At 43.9% G+C, this 20,850-nt stretch overlaps 1 non-coding gene across 1 annotated transcript; it reads left to right on the top strand.

The window, feature by feature from the left end:
* The first annotated feature begins 8,420 nt into the window (after positions 1–8,420).
* Trnar-acg (transfer RNA arginine (anticodon ACG)) lies at positions 8,421–8,494 on the top strand. Its single transcript has one exon. It is a non-coding gene; the product is annotated as a tRNA-Arg (tRNA).
* Positions 8,495–20,850: the final 12,356 nt, after the last annotated feature.

A 20,850-nucleotide genomic window follows, 5' to 3' on the forward strand; every position in this document is an offset into this window, starting at 1 on the left:
CTTAGCTATTCTATCTGCATACCACATACTTTTTGCCTTCCTAATAACTTTTTTAAGCACCTTACAATACTGTTTGTAATGGGCTGCTGCATTTAGATTGTGACTGTTTCTAACGTTTTGATATAATTGCCACTTTGTTCTACAAGAAATTCTTTTCCCTTCAGTCAGCCACCCAGGCTGCCTGTTTGTGCTAGTACCCTGTTTTGAACGTTCTAACGGAAAGCAGCTTTCAAAGAGCACGAGAAAAGTCTTGAGGAAAGCATTATATTTATCGTCTACTGTATCAGCACTATAAACATCTTGCCTCTCTTGTTCCTTGATAAGGTTTACAAAAGTCTCTACAGCAACTGGATCAGCTTTCCTAAAAAGTTGGTAACTATATTTAACATGTGTTGCAGCACAAAAATCTTTTAGACTTAAAATTTGTGCATCATGATCTGAAAGGCCATTCACCTTTTTGCTAACAGAATGCCCTTCTAGTAATGAGGAATGAACAAAAACATTGTTTATGGTTGTTCTACTGTTCCTTTGCACTCTGGTTGGAAAGAATACGGTTTTCATAAGATTATATGAATTAAGGAGGTCTACTAGCATCCTTTTCCTTGCACAATCACTTATACAATTAATATTGAAGTCACCACATATAACCAACTTTTTGTATTTCCTATAAAGTGAACCAAGAACCTCCTCTAGCTTTAGCAAAAATGTTGTGAAATCGGAGTCTGGGGATCTATAAATAACAATAGTAAGAAGATTAGCTCCACTAAATTTAACCACGCCTGCACAACATTCAAACACCTTTTCAGTGCAGTACATTGAAACATCAATTGACTCAAATGGGATACCGTTTTTCACATACATGGCTACTCCCCCACACCGCAAAGAGCTCCTAGAAAAGCTGCCAGCCAACCTGTATCCTGGTAAAGGAAGCCTCTGAATTATCTCCTTACTTAAGAAGTGTTCAGATATGTCAATAATTTCAGAGTCAACATCTATAAGCAGTTCACAAACTTTATCTCTAATACCTTGTATATTTTGATGAAATATACTAATTCCCTCATTACTCGGATACCTAAGCTTTGTCGAAAGTGGTTTATTTGTTAGAGAGACTTCCCTTAAGCAGGAATACCTATCAGCTGACTTCAATCTATAAAAAGTACAGCTCTAACACCCACAAATACCGGAATTTTCCCATGAGTGATCCCACCACCCCCACCTATGCTGTCACCTATAAGCTTTGCCAACCTCCCCTTTCCATACCTGTTGAGGTGCAGGCCACGTCTAGTGAAACCCGTCCTGCTGATAGACTCCACCGACACCACTGAAATGTGACTCATGCCTTCTGCCATCAGCGCACCCCCAAGTCTCATGTTATTACGCCTGACGGCTGCATTAAGATAAGACCGATCGCGACGCTGAAACAGTTCCACGAAATGCACATTCGTGTTGCCAGTCTTAGTGGCTATCTTTTCCAGGTCACCATCTATGTCATGCTCCCCATCCCTATAAATACTATTACCAGCCCCACCCACAATCACTACCTGATCCTCTTTAGTAAAATCCCTACATAACCCCCCTATGTTAACAGTCATCTGAGCCAAACCTGCATTAGGATTCACTATGCTGGTGACCTGGTACTCACTCCCCAAAACTTCCTGCAACTGCTGGCCTACACCTCTACCATGAGAACTACCTAACAGCAGAACCTTCTTCTTTCTCTTAGACTTTGCAAATGTCCTAGCCACCGTAACTGCTGAGGTCTGCTGCATACTTCCTACATCTACAGCTACTAGAGATTCCTCTCCACTAGACTCTGACAGTTGGTAATATCTATTACAAACACCAATAGTAAAACTATCTGAAAATCTCCTTCTCCTAGCAGATATCTTGCCAACAGCCAGCTCCCATTCCCCAACCCCCTTCTCCCTCCTCATCCTATCTAGCTCCTCCTGTGCGTTTTTCAACTGCACCTGAAGGGCACAGATCTTACGCTCCTGCTCCTCTATCAACTTACTCTTGCTACATAACCTGCAGTTCCAGGAGAGGATCTCACCAGAATGCCCACTGGCTTCCGCACTGCATTCCCCTCAGTGAAAATACTTCGAACAAGTCTCACACCGCAATCCACTACTCACAAACCTATGGCAAAACCCACACTTTTCACTCATGGTAAAATTTTACAGTTATTGAAACAAGAAAACAACTTTATCTAAGTTCCGCTACTACAATAAGAAGATGTTAAAAACTGACTACAATAATCACAAACTTGCTCTACAAGGGAAGTAACTACTATTATTGACAGTATTAATCAACAACAAATGAGAATATAACAAAATACCAACACAGAAAGAAAATCAAACGTCTAATGACACAGTAACGAAACTGAAAGCAGTTCGCAAAAATTTCTTCTGACGTTATTTCACCGGCAAACACCAAGAACACCGGTTGAAGACTACTGAAGTTCCTAAATAACTACTGTTGTTGTTGTTGTGGTCTTCAGTCCTGAGACTGGTTTGATGCAGCTCTCCATGCTACTCTATCCTGTGCAAGCTTCTTCATCTCCCAGTACCTACTGCAACCTACATCCTTCTGAATCTGCTTAGTGTATTGATCTCTTGGTCTCCCTCTACGATTTTTACCCTCCACGCTGCCCTCCAATGCTAAATTTGTGATCCCTCGATGCCTCAGAACATGTCCTACCAACCGATCCCTTCTTCTAGTCAAGTTGTGCCACAAACTTCTCTTCTCCCCAATCCTATTCAATACCTCCTCATTAGTTACGTGATCTACCCACCTTATCTTCAGCATTCTTCTGTAGCACCACATTTCGAAAGCTTCTATTCTCTTCTTGTCCAAACTAGTTATCGTCCATGTCTCACTTCCATACATGGCTACACTCCATACAAATACTTTCAGAAACGACTTCCTGACACTTAAATCTATACTCGATGTTAACAAATTCCTCTTCTTGAGAAACGCTTTCCTTGCCATTGCCAGTCTACATTTTATATCCTCTCTACTTCGACCATCATCGGTTATTTTACTCCCTAAATAGCAAAACTCCTTTACTACTTTAAGTGTCTCATTTCCTAATCTAATTCCCTCAGCATCACCCGACTTAATTTGACTACATTCCATTATCCTCGTTTTGCTTTTGTGAATGTTCATCTTATATCCTCCTTTCAAGACACTGTCCATTCCGTTCAACTGCTCTTCCAAGTCCTTTGCTGTCTCTGACAGAATTACAATGTCATCGGCGAACCTCAAAGTTTTTACTTCTTCTCCATGAATTTTAATACCTACTCCGAATTTTTCTTTTGTTTCCTTTACTGCTTGCTCAATATACAGATTGAATAACATCGGGGAGAGGCTACAACCCTGTCTCACTCCTTTCCCAACCACTGCTTCCCTTTCATGCCCCTCGACTCTTATAACTGCCATCTGGTTTCTGTACAAATTGTAAATAGCCTTTCGCTCCCTGTATTTTACCCCTGACACCTTCAGAATTTGAAAGAGAGTATTCCAGTCAACATTGTCAAAAGCTTTCTCTAAGTCTACAAATGCTAGAAAAAATAACTACTATACACAAACAATTAATTAGTACTTAGCTTTCGATGCGCCACTACAGCTGCAACTGGTCAGCGCGGAATGTAAACACGGGTAAGAGGTTAAGTTGCTCGATACGAAACACAAATATCAGGTCACAACACAAGAAAAGCAGAGGTGAATGAAGAAACCACTAATAAGTCAATTATATAGTAAATATTATCACAAAAACCGTTAAAATATATATCTGAAACCTAAAAAATATATGAAAACTTAGAGAGCGATCTCAAACGCAGTCACGCGCTGATGACGTCACACCAAAGAGTGCCAATAACCCTCATCTACTCAGGTCATCTGTAGCTATGGCTTTTTCTACACCGAAATAAGTTCACATAAGGATTAAATTTTAAGCAACATATCCCATACGCATCGAAATACCGAAGTATTGTTTCGGTGCCTTTTGTCAGGGTGTTCATGGTGTAACATTTTTCCCTTTCCACCAGCGTAGCTTGAAACGGTCACTGAACGTAGCTGTTTCCATCACTATCTGCCTGTGTTCCTGGTTAATTCCTTAAACTGTGAAAACATTTAAATAAATGTTCAAACTTTCATTGTTTTGTGCAAAGCAGTACTTGCATGGTGCTAAGCTGGTGTTGATGATTCACTGATGATTCAAAGTTATTGGTCGTTAATTACGTAAATCTTCCAAAATATTCGTTTTCACTGAGGGCGACGTAACCTGTTACTGAATGCCGAACTCAGTTATACTTCAGCAATATATCTATAGCCGGGACGGCTCCATGAATGACTTAAGAACAATGTACTCTTCTTGTGAGTTTGATCTCTCCTAGGTTCTAGTTGTACGTCGCATTTTACTAGTTTTACAGCCGTATTATATAAAACTTATTATGTTATTCGGTTTAAACGCTGGAAATGTTAAAACTTTGTTTGCCTGTATGTAAAGATCCATTTGCCTGGAGTTCAATCTCCGGTTGCCTCATGGACATTACTCGACGTTCATCTCTTGTAATTATTCAGTATCTTGCCTTGTTTCAGAGGCGACATAAGACGAATGCCTATCAAGACCCAACGAGTTGAAACGCTTTTCGATTGGTGGAAGGCTGGGATCTAGCACATCAGATAGGATCGTGCCTAGTACAGCACCGAGGTACTTAAACCAACGGGCTTCTGTTGTAGTCGCCGCCTGCTGCTAGAGGCAATACTTCTCGCTATCACGACCACTGCTGCTGCGGTCTGCTGCAGCCCCCCACGCTGGTCTATCCCCTGCATACCTGCGTAACTACCTGCTCTGCGTAGCTTCCGCGACCTACACCGGTTTGAATCTGCGCACTGCATCTGAGGCCCCTCCCTCTACAGTTTTTGCCTTCATTACTTCTTCCATTATCAAACTGATTACTGCTTGTTGCATCAGGATGTGTATTACAAACCTTATTTTAGTCAAGTTGTGTAATAAATTTTCTCCCCAGTTCCATTCAGTACTTTCTTATCAATTATTCGGTGTATCTATCTAACCTTTAGTATTCTTCTCTAGTGCTACATATCAAAAACTTCTATTCTCTTTGTGGTGTCACCGCCAGACACCACACTTGCTAGGTGGTAGCTTTAAATCGGCCGCGGTCCATTAGTACATGTCGGACGCGCGTGTCGCCACTGTCAGTAATTGCAGACCGAGCGCCACCACACGGCAGGTCTAGAGAGACGTACTAGGACTCGTCCCAGTTGTACGACGACTTTGCTAGCGACTACACTGACGAAGCCTTTCTCTCATTAGCCGAGAGATAGTTAGAATAGCCTTCAGCTAAGTCCATGGCTACGACCTAGCAAGGCGCCATTAACCATTTCTAGAGAGAGTCTCACTTGTATCATCCAGAATGATGTATACAAATGATGGATTAAAGTTAAGTATTCCAGCAGCTAGGTACTTTTCTTTATAGCATTCATTATGTATCCTGTTTCAGACCTAACGCCAGCCGGCGTGTGTAAACGCGTGCCTTTCGGTTACCCGTCACTGTGGACTGGCTGTCTTGTCAGTCCACTACACTCTTTGTGTGTGAACTTTTACTGTCCGCGTTTCACTTTCGTAACGGCTACACTCCAGAAATATATCTTCAAAAAGCCTGCCTAGGTCTTAAATTTAAATAACCAACGCCCACCCATTGCGGCTGAGTACATGGAGATGCAGGCATTAAGGCACCAGGTTTGGCAAGTCTTCTTCTACCGCAGTGGAACAGTCCATACGAAACGTCGAATATGCAGTTTGACGTCACGACCAAATTACGGATCAAAATAAAGCAATGGCAATGGTATTCCTGTGTCACTGTCACGATGCGTGCGTGGTGGGTCCATGTCTAGTGAATGCGCTGCTGGTGATAACCGCGTACCCCAAAGCAAACAACAAGGCCTACGAAAGCTGGGTCCGCACTATACTGTTATGACAACCGAGTTGATTGCCATTTCGGATTGCCCTGCTGTTTCCACAGATGTCCACGGCAGGCACGATAGTCATCTTCTCTGATTGTACACCAGGCCTACAACTGATTACAGACCATCATATTAGTTGTACCAACCCCATAGTTGCAGCAATTGTGGACGTTGTTTCGGGTGCAGAGGAACTGTCGCGACACCGTGATGGTGTGGATGAAAGGCCACGCTGGGATACCTGGCAATGGGCAAGTACAGGATGTTTCAAAAATGACCGGTATATTTGAAACGGCAATAAAAACTAAACGAGCAGCGATAGAAATACACCGTTTGTTGCAATATGCTTGGGACAACAGTACATTTTCAGGCAGACAAACTTTCGAAATTACAGTAGTTACAATTTTCAACAACAGATGGCGCTGCGGGCTGGGAAACTCTATAGTACGATATTTTCCACATATCCACTATGCGTAGCAATAATATGGCGTAGTCTCTGAATGAAATTACCCGAAACCTTTGACAACGTGTCTGGCGGAATGGCTTCACATGCAGATGAGATGTACTGCTTCAGCTGTTCAATTGTTTCTGGATTCTGGCGGTACACCTGGTCTTTCAAGTGTCCCCACAGAAAGAAGTCACAGGGGTTCATGTCTGGCGAATAGGGAGGCCAATCCACGCCGCCTCCTGTATGTTTCGGATAGCCCAAAGCGATCACACGATCATCGAATTATTCATTCAGGAAATTAAAGACGTCGGCCGTGCGATGTGGCCGGGCACCATCTTGCATAAACCACGAGGTGTTCGCAGTGTCGTCTAAGGCAGTTTGTACCGCCACAAATTCACGAAGAATGTCCAGATAGCGTGATGCAGTAATCGTTTCGGATCTGAAAAATGGGCCAATGATTCCTTTGGAAGAAATGGCGGCCCAGACCAGTACTTTTTGAGGATGCAGGGACGATGGGACTGCAACATGGGGCTTTTCGGTTCCCCATATGCGCCAGTTCTGTTTATTGACGAAGCCGTCCAGGTAAAAATAAGCTTCGTCAGTAAACCAAATGCTGCCCACATGCATATCGCCGTCATCAATCCTGTGCACTATATCGTTAGCGAATGTCTCTCGTGCAGCAATGGTAGCGGCTCTGAGGGGTTGCCGCGTTTGAATTTTGTACGGATAAAGGTGTAAACTCTGGCGCATGAGACGATACGTAGACGTTGGCGTCATTTGGACCGCAGCTGCAACACGGCGAACGGAAACCTGAGGCCGCTGTCGGATCACCTGCTGCACTAGCTGCGCGTTGCCCTCTGTGGTTGCCCTTTCCAGCACGTTCATCTGTCACGTTCCCAGTCCGTTGAAATTTTTCAAACAGATCCTTTATTGTATCGCTTTTCGGTCCTTTGGTTACATTAAACCTACGTTGAAAACTTCGTCTTGTTGCAACAACACTGTGTTCTAGGCGGTGGAATTCCAACACCAGAAAAATCCTCTGTTCTAAGGAATAAACCATGTTGTCTACAGCACACTTGCACGTTGTGAACAGCACACGCTTACAGCAGAAAGACGACGTACAGAATGGCGCACCCACAGACTGCGTTGTCTTCTATATCGTTCACATCACTTGCAGCGCCATCTGTTGTTGAAAATTTAACTACTGTAATTTCGAAAGTTTGTCCGCCTGAAAATGTACTGTTGTCCCAAGCATATTGCAACAAACGGTGTATTTCTATCGCTGCTCGTTTAGTTTTTATTGCCGTTTCAAATATACCGGTCATTTTTGAAACACCCTGTAGATGCACTAGCAACGCAGGCATCTGTGCATGGAGCAATGAAATATGATAAACTGCCCCTAACAAGGACTGTAGCGCCAAAGAAACTGGTATAGGGATGCGTATTCAAATACAGAAATATGTAAACAGGCAGAATACGGCGCTGCGTTCGGCAACGTCTATATGAGACAACAAGTGTCTGGCGCAGTTGTTAGATCGGTTACTGCTGCTACAATACAGGTTATCAAGATTTAACTGAGATTGAACATGGTGTTATAGTCCGCGCACAAGCGATGGGACACAGAGGTAGCGATGAAGTAGGGATTTTCCCGTACGACCATTTCACGACTGTACCGTGACTATCAGGAATTCGGTAAAGCATCAAATCTCCGACATCGCTGCGGCCGGAAGAAGATCTTGCAATAACGGGATCAACGACGACTGAAGAGAGCCTTTCAATGTGCCAGAAGTATCACCCTTTGGCAAATTGCTGTAGATTTCAATGCTGAGTCACCAACAAGTGTCAGCGTACGAACCATTCAAACGAAACATCATTTCTTCCAGGAGTGCTAGTTCTGCAAGGTTCGCAGGATAGCTTCTGTGAAGTTTGCAAGGTAGGAGACGAGGTACTGGCAGAAGTAAAGCTGTGAGGACGGGGCGTGAGTCGTGCTTGGCTAGCTCAGTTGGTAGAGCACTTGCCTACGAAAGGCAAGGGTCCCGAGTTCGAGTCTCGGTCCGGACACAGTTTTAATCTGCCAGGAAGTTTCAAGTATCATTGATACGGGCTTTCGGAGCCGAAGACCCATTCCTGTACCCTTGATGACTGCATGGCACAAAGCGTTTCGCCTCGCCTGGGCCCGTCAACACCGACATTGGACTGTTGATAACTGGAAACATGTTACCTGTCGGACGAGACTCGTTTCAACTTGTATCGAGCGGGTATGGAGACAATCTCACAAATCCATGGACACTGCGTATCAACAAGGGACTGTTCAAGCTGGTGGAGGTGCTGTGATGATGTGGGGCGTGTGCAGTTGGAGTGATATGGGGCCCCTGATACGTCTAGATATGACTCGCGACAGGTGGTACGTACGTAAGTATCCTGTCTAAAAAAATGGTTCAAATGGCTCTAAGTACTATGGGACTTAACAGCTGAGGTCACCAGTCCCCTAAACTTAGAACTACTTAAACTTAACTAACCTAAGGACATTACACACATCCATGCCCGAGGCAGGATTCGAACCTGCGACTGTAGCAGCCGCGTGGTTCCGGACTGAAGCGCCTAGAACCGCTCGGCCACCGCGGCCAGCAAGTATCATGTCTGATCACCTGCAACCGTTCATGTCCACTGTGCATTCTGACGGACTTCGGCAATTCCAGCAGGACGATGCGACACCCCACACGTCCAGAATTTCTACAGAGTGTCTTCAGGAACACTCTTCTGAGTTTAAACACTTCTCCTGGCCACCAAACTCCCCAGACATGAACATTATTGAGCATATCTGGGTTGCCTTGCAACGTGCTTTGAGAAGAGATCTCCATCCCCTCTTACTCTTCCGGATTTATGGACAGCCCTACAGGATTCATGGTGTAAATCCCTCCAGCACTACTTCAGACATTAGTCGAGTCCATGCCACGTCGTGTTGCGTGCTCGTGGGTGCCCTACACGATATCAGGCAGATGTACGAGTTTCTTTGGCTCGTCATTGTATAATATGCAAGATCAGAAAGCAGTTCTCCTCTTACTGGCAAGAGGAATGCTCGCGGAAATGTAAAATCAAAGGCAGTCACTCCACAGCATTTCATCCCACTGTTCTACGAGTACCATGATATAATAAGGCACAAACAACACCAAGGAGCTCCACGACGATTATAGTACGGCTGAAATTTAATCATTGGAACTTCGACAAACTCTTCTATCCGCTGAGCCTAAGCGCCGCGCCTCTGTGTGCTTGCGGAGAGGAAGAATATCGAAACCGTATCTCTAAAGTGTCCTCGGAACACGTATCACATAAACGTCCTTGTAAGTAATCTTCGGGCCCTTGGTCACCAGTTGCCAAACTGTCTCCAAATTCGTTAGCATCAAATGGCTCTGAACACTATGGGACTTAACTTCAGAGGTCATCAGTCCAGTAGAACTTAGAACTACTTAAACCTAACTAACCTAAGGACATCACACACATCCATGCCCGAGGCAGGATTCGAACCTGCGACCGTAGTGGTCGCGCGGATCCAGACTGTAGCGCCTAGAACCGCTCGGCCACCCCGGCCGGCTTCGTTAGCATCCTACGATGTAGTATACGTGTTCGTCGACAATGCCAACAACAAGATACAGCTCCGTGCGCCGCTGATCTGGTGCTCCTGGTACTTAGAATGCCAGGAGAGGACCAAAGCGCCAGTTACCTGACTCTGTCCCCAAGTGCTGCTCTGCAGAAATGGAATGCTCAGTCCCTAAATTCTGTACTTGTCGACGTGAACAAATATTCAATACTCTATCCGTAGCTTTTTAAAAAATTCTCACAGGACATACAACCAGCATTTTATTATTAATTTAGACATATGGTCATTCATATGGACTGAATTGGGAATATCCCAAATGTGTACCAGCGGCGATTTAACACTTCTTCCTGTGTTAGCAGTGTAGTACACTATCACTGTGTATTCTTTGTTTCATTTTCGTCTTGTTTACTCGTTTTAGTATACTCACATTGTGAAACTTCTTTTACGTCGAATAGGTCCTTTGTTAATCCTGTTTTACATAGTACCTGGGTATGACTTAAAATAATGTCCGAATGAATTGTCATAACCAATTGTAGTATAACATTCCCTGTGTTTGGATGGCTAAAAGGTGGTTTCCGAAAGCCAAGAAATTTACAAAAAAGGTCTTACATTTATATTCGATGTTAACGAATGTCTGTTTTTAAGAAATACTTTCTTTTTCAGAATTGCCAGTGCACCTATTATACCCTATCTACTTCGCACATCGTCTGTTATTGTCTGCAAAATACCAAAAGTGATCTATCACGTGTGGTGATTGACGTTCTAATCTAATTCCCTCAGCATCGTCTAATTTAATTCGGCTACGTCCCATTGCCTTGTTTTAGTCTCGTTGTCCATATTATAACCTCTTTTCAAGACACTGTCAATATTGTTTGACTGCTGCTGCGAGTACATCGCCGTCTCTGACAGAATTACAAAGTCGTCGGTAAATATCAAAGTTTTTATGTCTTCTCTGTGATTCTCTTTTGAAGGTTTCTGCTTTGTTTCCTTTATCGCTTGCTCAGTGTTCAGATTAAGTAACATCGGGTCACAACTTCGTCTTACTCGTTTCCCATGGATGGGAGAAACATGAAATAGTAGATATGCTATCGGTCGAACAAAGCTTGCTAACTGAGCTATCCAAGCACGACTCACGCCCCGTCCTCACAGCTTTACTTCTGTCAGTACCTCGTCTCCTACCTTCCAAACTTTACAGAAGCTCTCCTGCTAGTTCTGCAAGGTTCGCAGGAGAGCTTCAGTAAAGTTTGGAAGGTAGGAGACGAGGTACTGACAGAAGTAAAGCTGTGAGGACGGAAGTGAGTCGTGCTTCGGTAGCTCAGTTGGTAGAGCACTTGCCCGCGAAAGGCAAATGTCCCGAGTTTGAGTCTCGGTCCGGACACAGTTTTAAACTGCCAGGAAGTTTCATATCTGCGCACACTCCGCTGCAGAGTGAAAATGTCATTCTGAAAGCTTGCTACTTTACAAAGGAACCATCAGGAGAACACGCTACTTGTGGCACTAGTGCTAATGATCCTGAAAACAGATCAAATTTGCAGACTATTACAACCATATCACTGCCACAAAATAGCGATTTCGTGATTCTTTCTTTAACAGCATTAAGATCTTTACGTAAAGGCATCAAATCAGAGATAAGCTGTGTAGTTAAGTCACAAAGAAGAGCATTATGGAAATATATGCATCTTTCGAGTGACCTTTAGCTTTTTATCTCTATTGCTCCTCTCAAAAACATCGTACAGTTTTTATCAGAATAATGGCTACCCTATGTCCTTGAAGATAACAGCTCTCAGAATTATCCAGCGAGGTGATGCAAGGTTAAGTCTTTGTAACGCTCATTTTATATTTGCTCTAGTTCGGAAAGCAGTGTTATTGACAACGAGGGAATAGAAAAAAGTGAATCAAGTCTTGAATATGTCTGCTTTTACTTTGCAGGTTTTCATATAGGAGGTGGTGTCCAAGAGTGCCTGAAATTTGAATTATGAGCACAGATAATTATGAGTACATTAACATACCTCCAGCTGTCTTCCCACACATGCTTTTTTGAGTCAGTGAGGTAAATGGCTACGAGCGGAGTGGTTGGTTTAGTTGCTAATGAGCATCTCTCCATTCTCACACCATCACGAGTTTTCGTTTTGCGACGGCTGACCTGAAAGAGTTACGTGTCTGTATATATTTTTTGTTTAAACTTGGGAAAACTGCTGCGAAAGCGCTCCAAATGTTGGAGAAAATTTTTGGAGACAATGGTTTCCGTCGGACACTAACTTACTGCTACAAGCATTTAAAAAATGAGAGATCGGGTCGGCCGTCAACCGGTATCATATCAGAAAACGTTCAGAAAGCGTGGGTTCTTTGCAAAATTGTAGATAGACTATCCAAGATCTCTGCAACACCTTAGCAATAAGTTACCGTACGTGTGAACGTACTGAGTCAGAGGTACTAAACATAACAAGGACTGTGGCGATGTTTTTACCACGATTGCTTCAAGGGGATGAGAAGTGACATGACGTTGTTGTCTGCAAGGAACTTAAATGACGGCTTCTACACAATCCAAACTCAAAGGCTGTAACTGCTGAGGAAAGTTGAGTCTGGTGCTACGACCCTGAAACGAAGCAACAGCCGCGAGATGGGAGAGTTCTTTTTCACCTCAGCCAAAATAAGCCCATTCTGATATGGTTTTAAATATTTACTAGCTGAGTACCCGCATTGCCTGGGTTTGTATTTACTCCAGTCTTCATCTCCTCCTTCTCCCCTCTCCCTCTCCATCTCCTCCTCCTCCTCCACCTCCTCTACCCCATTTTCCTCTACCTCATTTTCTACCCCAGCCCCCTGTCTATCTCCTCCCACCCCACTCTCTATCCACCTGCTCCTCCCCTTTCTCTCCTGCCCCCTCTGTCCACCTGCTCCTTCCCTCCTCAATCTCCTCCTTATAGTTTCTCTTTATCCATTACCTTTTCCCCTCTCTCTGTCCATCTCCACCTGCGCCTTTCTATCTCCTCCACCCTTTCACTATCCTCCTCCTCCTCCTCCTCCTCCTCCTCCTCCTTCCTGTGGCAGTCTCTTCTTCTTTCCTTTGTGGCCTCCTCTTCCCATTCTCTATCCATCTCCTCCTTGCCGTCTCTCTGTCCATCTCTATCCATCTCCTCTTCTTTCCTTTATCTGTCGATCTGCTTCTCACTCCTCTGTCCTTCTACTCCTTCCCCTACATCCAACTCATCGTCCCCTCTACATCCATCTCCTCCTACCCCTCTCTACTGAGCGAGGTGGCGCAGTGGTTAGCACACTGGACTCGCATTCGGGAGGACGACGGTTCAATCCCGTCTCCGGCCATCCTGATTTAGGTTTTCCGTGATTTCCCTAAATCGATTCTGGCAAATGCCGGGATGGTTCCTTTGAAAGGGCACGGCCGATTTCCTTCCCCATCCTTCCCTCACCCGAGCTTGCGCTCCGTCTCTCATGACCTCGTTGTCGACAGGACGTTAAACACTAATATCCTCCTCCTCCTCCTACCCCTCTCTACTTCTTCCTCCCCCACTCTCTGTCCTCCTCCTCCACCCCACCTCCCCGCATCTGTCTGGCGATCTCCTCCTACTCCTTCACCTTTTTGTTCATCTGCTCCTTTTCCCTCCCTCTATTCATTTGCTCCTTCCCCTTCTGTCTGGCCATCTTTCCTTCTCCCACTATCCATCTGCTCTTTCTGCCTCTCTTCGTCCTCTCCTCCCCCTCTATGTCCGCATCCGCTTCCCCTTCTCTTCTTCCATCTCGTCTCTCTCTCATCTCCTCCATTCCTCTACATTTCCTCCTCCCCTTTTCTGTGTCCATTTCCTCCTCCACATCTGTCTTACTATTCTCTCTCCCTGCCTGTCCATCCCCTCGTCTCTTCTCTCTCTGTACATTTCTTCCTACCCTCTCTCTAACCATTTCCTCCTTCCCCTTTCCGTGTTCGTCTTCTCCTACCCACTGTCTGTATATCTCTCCACTTAATGACCTCCATTGCAGTGGGAGGTTGCTGGTTCTTAGGAGAAGCTTTTTACCCACGACTGTGCCAACGTATGCATATGTTACATATATTTCACATACATTTAAAATATTTCACAAATATTTGTACACATATTTCGCGTCTATCTCTAGCGAACATCGTCCTATAGTTCCGTTTTCATGCATCTCAATGTTTATGGCATCATATCTCGTGAACTATGTGTCGTACAATGATGTCACTTTGCAGGTAGACTCAGTGGTATAAGTGAATATTGTCTGTGAAATGTTTTGCAAACAAAGCGTGTAGAAAATAGCTAATAAATTAAAACATCACGCCTGGTGCCGATGTTTTGCTACGTGAGAAGTGAAAATGTAGTAAGCCATAAACATTTTTTTCATCATTCTGTGGAGGCCATCAGCGAGAAAAAGACTCAAACTTTTGAAATTCTGTATAAAGTAGGCTGCAAGTCATTAAGTGCTCTCCTCAAATAGTGGATGAATATAATCTGGCTGCGCGTCATGGGCTACGCTTATTTCTCGCTCCCATACACATCTCTTTGAGAAATGGGCGATTCTTATCCACGCAGTGGTTCTTTCCAGACAGTAATTCGTATGTGTAAATTTTGGTTGAAACCGATCTAGTGGTGTAGGAGGAAATGTTGGACAAAGATAAATACTTACATACATGCATACAAATATAAACTTTTACGCCCGCCGCAGTGGCCGAGCGGTTCTAGGCACTTCAGTCTGGAACCGCGCGACCGCTACTACTTAAACAGGAAACTTTATGCTCATCAGCAGATATTTACAAGGGCGAATTCAGAGTCAATATGCTATTGGAAGCCAGTTATACAGTAGGTCTGCTACTGGCAAAAAATCAAAGGCATATTGAGACGGCGAAATAGTTAAGGGATGCTTAGGGGTCGTCTTTGATATGGTTGTGTCCAGAAAAGAAAAAGGATTTCTCATAAATAAGCCTGTCTCGTCATATTATTATTAGACGTGTGGACGACGTTGAAAGACAAACTGAAGATCATTTAGGCCGAGTGGTTCTAGGCGCTTCAGTCTGGAACCGCGCGACCTCTACAGTCGCAGGTTCGAATCCTGCCTCGGGCATAGATGTGTGTGATGTCCTTAGGTTAGTTAGGGATAAGTAGTTCTAAATTCAAGGGACTTATGACCTCCTATGTTAAGTCCCATAGTGCTCAGAGCCATTTGAACCATTTGAAGATAATTTTAAAAAATCGTGCATCTGAGTTTGCGTATTATTCCCTAGCTTTGCATGAATGAACGGCCTTACCGCAGTGGTAACACCGATTCCTGTCAGATCATCGAAGTTAGGTGCTACCGGGCTGGGCTAGCACGAGGATGGATGACCATTTGGTCTGCCGAGCGCTGTTGGCAAGCCGCGCGGAGTGGCCGCGTGGTTCGAGGCGTCCTGTCACGGATTGCGCGGCCCCTCCCGCCGGAGGTTCGAGTCCTCCCTCGGGCGTGGGTGTGTGTGTTGTTCTTACCACTAGTTTAAGTAGTGTGTAAGTCTAGAGACCGATGACCTTAGCAGTTTGGTCCCTTAGGACCTGCTGGCAAGCTGGGTGCGCTCTGCCCTTGTTCCGCAAACTGAGGAGCTGCTTGACTGAGAAGTAGCGGCTCCGGTCTCTGAAACTGACATACGGCCGGGAGAGCGGTGTGCTGACCACGTGACCCTCCATATCCGCATCCAGTGACGCCTGTGGGCTGTGGATGACCCGGCGGCCGGTCGGTACAGTTGGGCCTTCTAAGCCCTGTTCGGAGTTTAGTAGTTTTGGATGAATGCATATACGTGGCGGATACCGCCCAAGTGTCGGTTTATGTCACAGATGTTGATGCCAATTTTAATAAAACTGAAGAACCAACGGCGTTGTATCCACTTAAGGACACCACGAAGTCACGAGATTTGTTGGAAGCAGTTATACCGACATGAAGTCGCGTTTCGTTAAAACTTAACAACCTATCGGGGCTAACGACGGATGGTGCTCCAGCAGTGGCTGGGAAAGCCGAAGGTTTAGTTCACTTGACTGAAAACGAGGCCAGCAAAATTGGCAATACGTCGGTGTTAAACTTCTATTGCATTATCCATCAAAAGAAATTGTGCAAATTCCCTCAAAATAGGCCGTATCATTAAGGTAATTGTCAAAGCAGTGAACTTTTGAATCACCGTCAGTTCCATGAGCTTCTGAAGTCTTTCGATTCAGAGCATGATAACATTTTGCATTATACAGAAGTAAGATGACTAACCCGTGCGAAAATGTTGAAAACAGTGTTTGGTTTGAAGCAAGAACTACAATCTTTCTTGTAAAGCAAGTCAGAGACTCCCGGGGTTCGAAGACAAAAAATGGCCTTCCGATTTTGCGTCTCGGTCGATATAACTAGCCACCTGAATTAACACTGACTCCAAGGAAAAAATCAGCAGATTAATATAATGCATGATTTTATTTCCGCATTCCAAATGAATTTTAAGCTTTGGAAACAACAGTTGTGAGCTGGCGGTGTTCCGTAGGGTAGTGTGTTAAACATCGTTGAGTCGCAAACTGCAATGCAGCAGTCTCTAGACAAGGGGTGGCCAACCTGTTGGGCAGACGTGCCAAATTTTTGAGAGAGGATTACCCCGCAGACCGCATTACCAATTTTTGTTTTGTGAACCAAAACAAGCAAGAAATATTAATTTTCTTAAACTGTCAAAGCATTCGTATGTCAGACAGATGGCAACGTTTAAATACGCTTCTGTGATACCTGACGTGAAATACGAATTCGAAAACAGATTTCAAGATTTTAAGAAACATTGTCTGATTTTTTCTGTATTTGCTACGCCATTCTCCGTAAACATGAGTTCACTACAGGGACATTTACAAATGGGATGCTGCGAAATGCACCATGATGCTCAGTTAAAAGAGAAACTTAATCATGTTGGTTTTTAAGCGTTCTATAAAACATATTTGAACAAGAAGAAATATCAGTCAGTGTTTTAAAAATAATATTATAATTTGGAAACAGTTCCATGTTTGAATAGTTTTAGTCGAATGAATTATATCAAATCACAAATGAGAACATGAGCTATTGACGTTCATCTGGAAAACTCTTTGTATATACCAACAACTTCAGTTGACGCCAATTTTGACTGACTCAGTTGAGTCAAACGAAGCCAGATATCCCACTAACATTGTATTTCATTAAATTTTATAATAAACGTTCTTTCCTCAATTTTTTTTTATTTTCTTTAAAAACAAAGGAATATTTCTTGCTTGTTTTGGTTCACAAAACAAAAATTGGTAATGCGGTCTGCGGGGTAATCCTCTGTCGAAAATTTGGCACGCCTGCCTTACAGGTTGGCCACCCCTTGTCTAGAGACTTTGCTGCATTGCAGTTTGCGACTCAACGATGTTTAACGCACTACGCTACGGAACACCAACTGACTCGTCGAAAGGACGTGTGTTGTTTACATTTGTTAGTTCGAGCAGCTGTCACCATAGTTACCGCTCCGACGTCGCTGGTACGCAACGAATAAAATGTCTCAGAACTTTCTCGACGGACGTCGTATACTGCGTGTCCCAGGAAGAAGGGTCAGTGTTCAGGAATATGACAGGAACGCTCATTTCAAGCGAAAAACTTCATATGGCCATATACTCTGTTTCGAATGGTTTCTGAGATAGAACTCATTTAATGTGCATTTCTTTTTGGGTTCGTGGCGCGCACGTCTGTGTTTTACTCACCCAAGCTATGTTTCATTCTAGCTCACCTGCCTCGTTGCTTTCAGTCTATTTGCTCGGGATGTCTTTCTGCCGTTACACTAGGCCGCTAAACGCGCAGTTGTGGGTGAAGCAGTGCGAGGGGTAGCGAGTGTTTGCTAGAAAACCGGGCGTGTGGCTACCAGAACTGTTACCGTAGCAATTTTGGAAATCTGTAGTAAGGTCTTGTGGTATCAAACTGCTAACGTCATCGGTCCCTTAGCCTACACACTACTTACAAGGGAACCTCCCCATCGCACCCCCCTCAGATTTAGTTATAAGTTGGCACAGTGGATAGGCCTTGAAAAACTGAAAACAGATCTATCGAGAAAACAGGAAGAAGTTGTGTGGAACTATGAAAAAAATAAGCACAATATAAAAACTGAGTAGTCCATGTGCAAGATAGGCAACATCAAGGAAATTATGAGTTGAGGAACACCGTGGTCCCGTGGTTAGCGTGAGCAGGTGTGGAACGAGAGGTCCTGGGTTCAAGTCTTCCCTTGAGTGAAGAATTTAGCTTTTTATTTTCAGACAATTATTATCTGTCACCAGCATAGAGTATATCGGACGTGTTTTCCTGTGGAGGAATCGGTTGACCTATGACCTTGCGATCAAATGTTTTCGCTTCCCATTGGAGAGGCACGTCCTTTCGTCTACTAATCGTACCGTTTTGCGGTGCGGTCGCAAAACACAGACACTAAACTTACTACAGTGACCAGAGACGTCAATGAACGAACGGACAGAGCATAACTGTGCGAAAATAAAGAAATTAAAATTTTCACTCGAGGGAAGACTTGAACAAAGGACCTCACGTTCCGCAGCTGCTCACGCTGACCACGGGGCAACGACGGTCTTGATCCTACATTATCCTTGATGTTCCCTATCTTGCCATTGGACTACTCAGTTTGTATATTTTGCTTATTTTTTTCATAGTTCCACACAACTTCTTCCTGTTTTCTCGATAGATCTGTGAAACGTCCCCTTGGAACTATTTATACACGACTGTGCTTAAACTGACACACAATAATTTTAGCGCAACGCAATCTGACTATCAAAAATCCCTACATAAGAATGGGTCAGACAAACATTAAACTATACCTTTCACAAATCACTTACCTCACAAAAATCTTCGTTACTCGAACTACTGCAATACAGCGAGCGCCACTACTGCCAGCTAAATAAAAGATTCAAACTACGGAAGTCACTAACTACTGATGGGGATAATTAGCAAATGAAAGATTTTAATAGATAACAAACAATGTATTTACCTTAATAGTCATAATACATATAGCAGTTCATAATATCCAGTATAACAAATTTCAAAACTTCGCCATCTCTCTCCCCACATCCACCACTGCTGGCGGCTCACCTCCAACTGCGCAACGCTACGCGCTGTTCACATCCAGCTGCCGCTGCCCAACACTACAATGGCAGACAACAATGCAAACCAACCACAGACTGCACACAGCACAGCCAGTGATTTTCATACAGAGCGCTACGTAACGTTGCCAATAAGAAAACATAAACAGCCTACTTACATCTGTGTTCAGTTTTTCAAGGCCTATCCACTGTGCCAACTTATAACTAAATCTGAGGGGGGTGCGATGGGGAGGTTCCCTTGATAGTATAACTTAAACTAACTTACGTTATGGACAGCACACACACCCATGCCCGAGGGAGGACTCGAACGTCCGACGGGGGCAGCCGCTCGGACCGTGACAAGGCGCCTGAGACCGCGCGGCTACCCCGCAAAAATGGGAGAAAAAGTAGCTTTGGAGTTCACTGTACTGTCGAAAATCCGCTATTTTTGATCAAGGACCAGACTTGTTTTTGTGGTTAAAATATCAATTTCAGCAGCCAGACGTATGGTGCTCTATCAAAAATAACGGCCTTTCGACAGTACAGTGAACTCCAAAGGTACTTTTTTCTCCCATTTCTGCTGCGATAACAGTTCGGGCAGCCACACGCCCGGCTTTCTAGCAAACACGTGTGAACAGCCAGTTCTGGTACCGCCTGCTAATCTTGTACCCCTCATCAAGCAGCTGTTCACAATCTCTGATCTGTGCCCTTGGTATCACGTGCAAGCGTCGCACTCAGAAACGACGCACGCACATTGTCAACGCGTGTTCTCGACTGCTGCGACGTAACACAAGACAGACCTTGGGCGTTACTGCACACAGTCGACTAATGTATTGAATAGCGTCACCAATTCGCTTTAATGTTAACAGAATCTTCCGTCGGTTCTTGGCAGAACAACATTGTAATAAATGAAAGGCACCAGTTCGCTTTTGTTCTACAATATTACTTTTATTGTTAACCGGTATTTGGCTTACAAGGCCCTCTTCAGACATTTACTATTATCACCAAAGAATCACAAAATCTGATAAAGGCAACAGTAGTGTGCTTTTGAACAAATGTGATTATGTAGATAAAGTTAATGATTTCCTGAATGCCACAGGCTTCCAAGTCCTTCCTAAAGACCCTACTAAATTGCTGAAAGAGGATGTTAAATAAGCAATCAATTCATGCAAAAGCATATTCTGAGTTTGAAGCAAAACTGTTAATTAATATGAACGCAGTGCCTCCTAGAATGTAAGGGCTTCCTAAACTGAATAAACAAGATGTTCCTTTCCGTCCAGTTGTATCATCATTCACTGCTCCATCTTAGAAACTAGCTAGTAAACTGGATGTCCTAATTAAGAGCAAGACTAAATTCAAACCAAAGCATGGTATTTCAAACTCTGTAGACCTATCAAGTAAGTAAAAAGGTATATCTGTCTCGCACAGTGATAAATTAGTATCCTTTGATGTCAGCAGCTTGTTTTCTAACATAGCAGTCAGTGGTAGAATGCATTGATATTCTGACAGAGCTGATGCACAAGTCTAATGTAAATCCTGTGGAATTGAATGACTTGAGACTGGCCACGCAGACATGCCTAGCACAGAACTATTTCCCGTTCCAAGAGACTCTTTATAAACAATTAGATGGCTTAGATATAGGTTCCCCTCTTAGTCCATTTTTGGCAGGAATAGTTATGGACCATTTTGAATAAAATTTTCTAAAAACAGAACCTTTGAGTGCAAAT

Source organism: Schistocerca cancellata, chromosome 9 (assembly GCF_023864275.1).
Source record: "Schistocerca cancellata isolate TAMUIC-IGC-003103 chromosome 9, iqSchCanc2.1, whole genome shotgun sequence".
In the NCBI taxonomy this organism is placed as follows: Eukaryota; Metazoa; Arthropoda; class Insecta; order Orthoptera; family Acrididae; genus Schistocerca; species Schistocerca cancellata.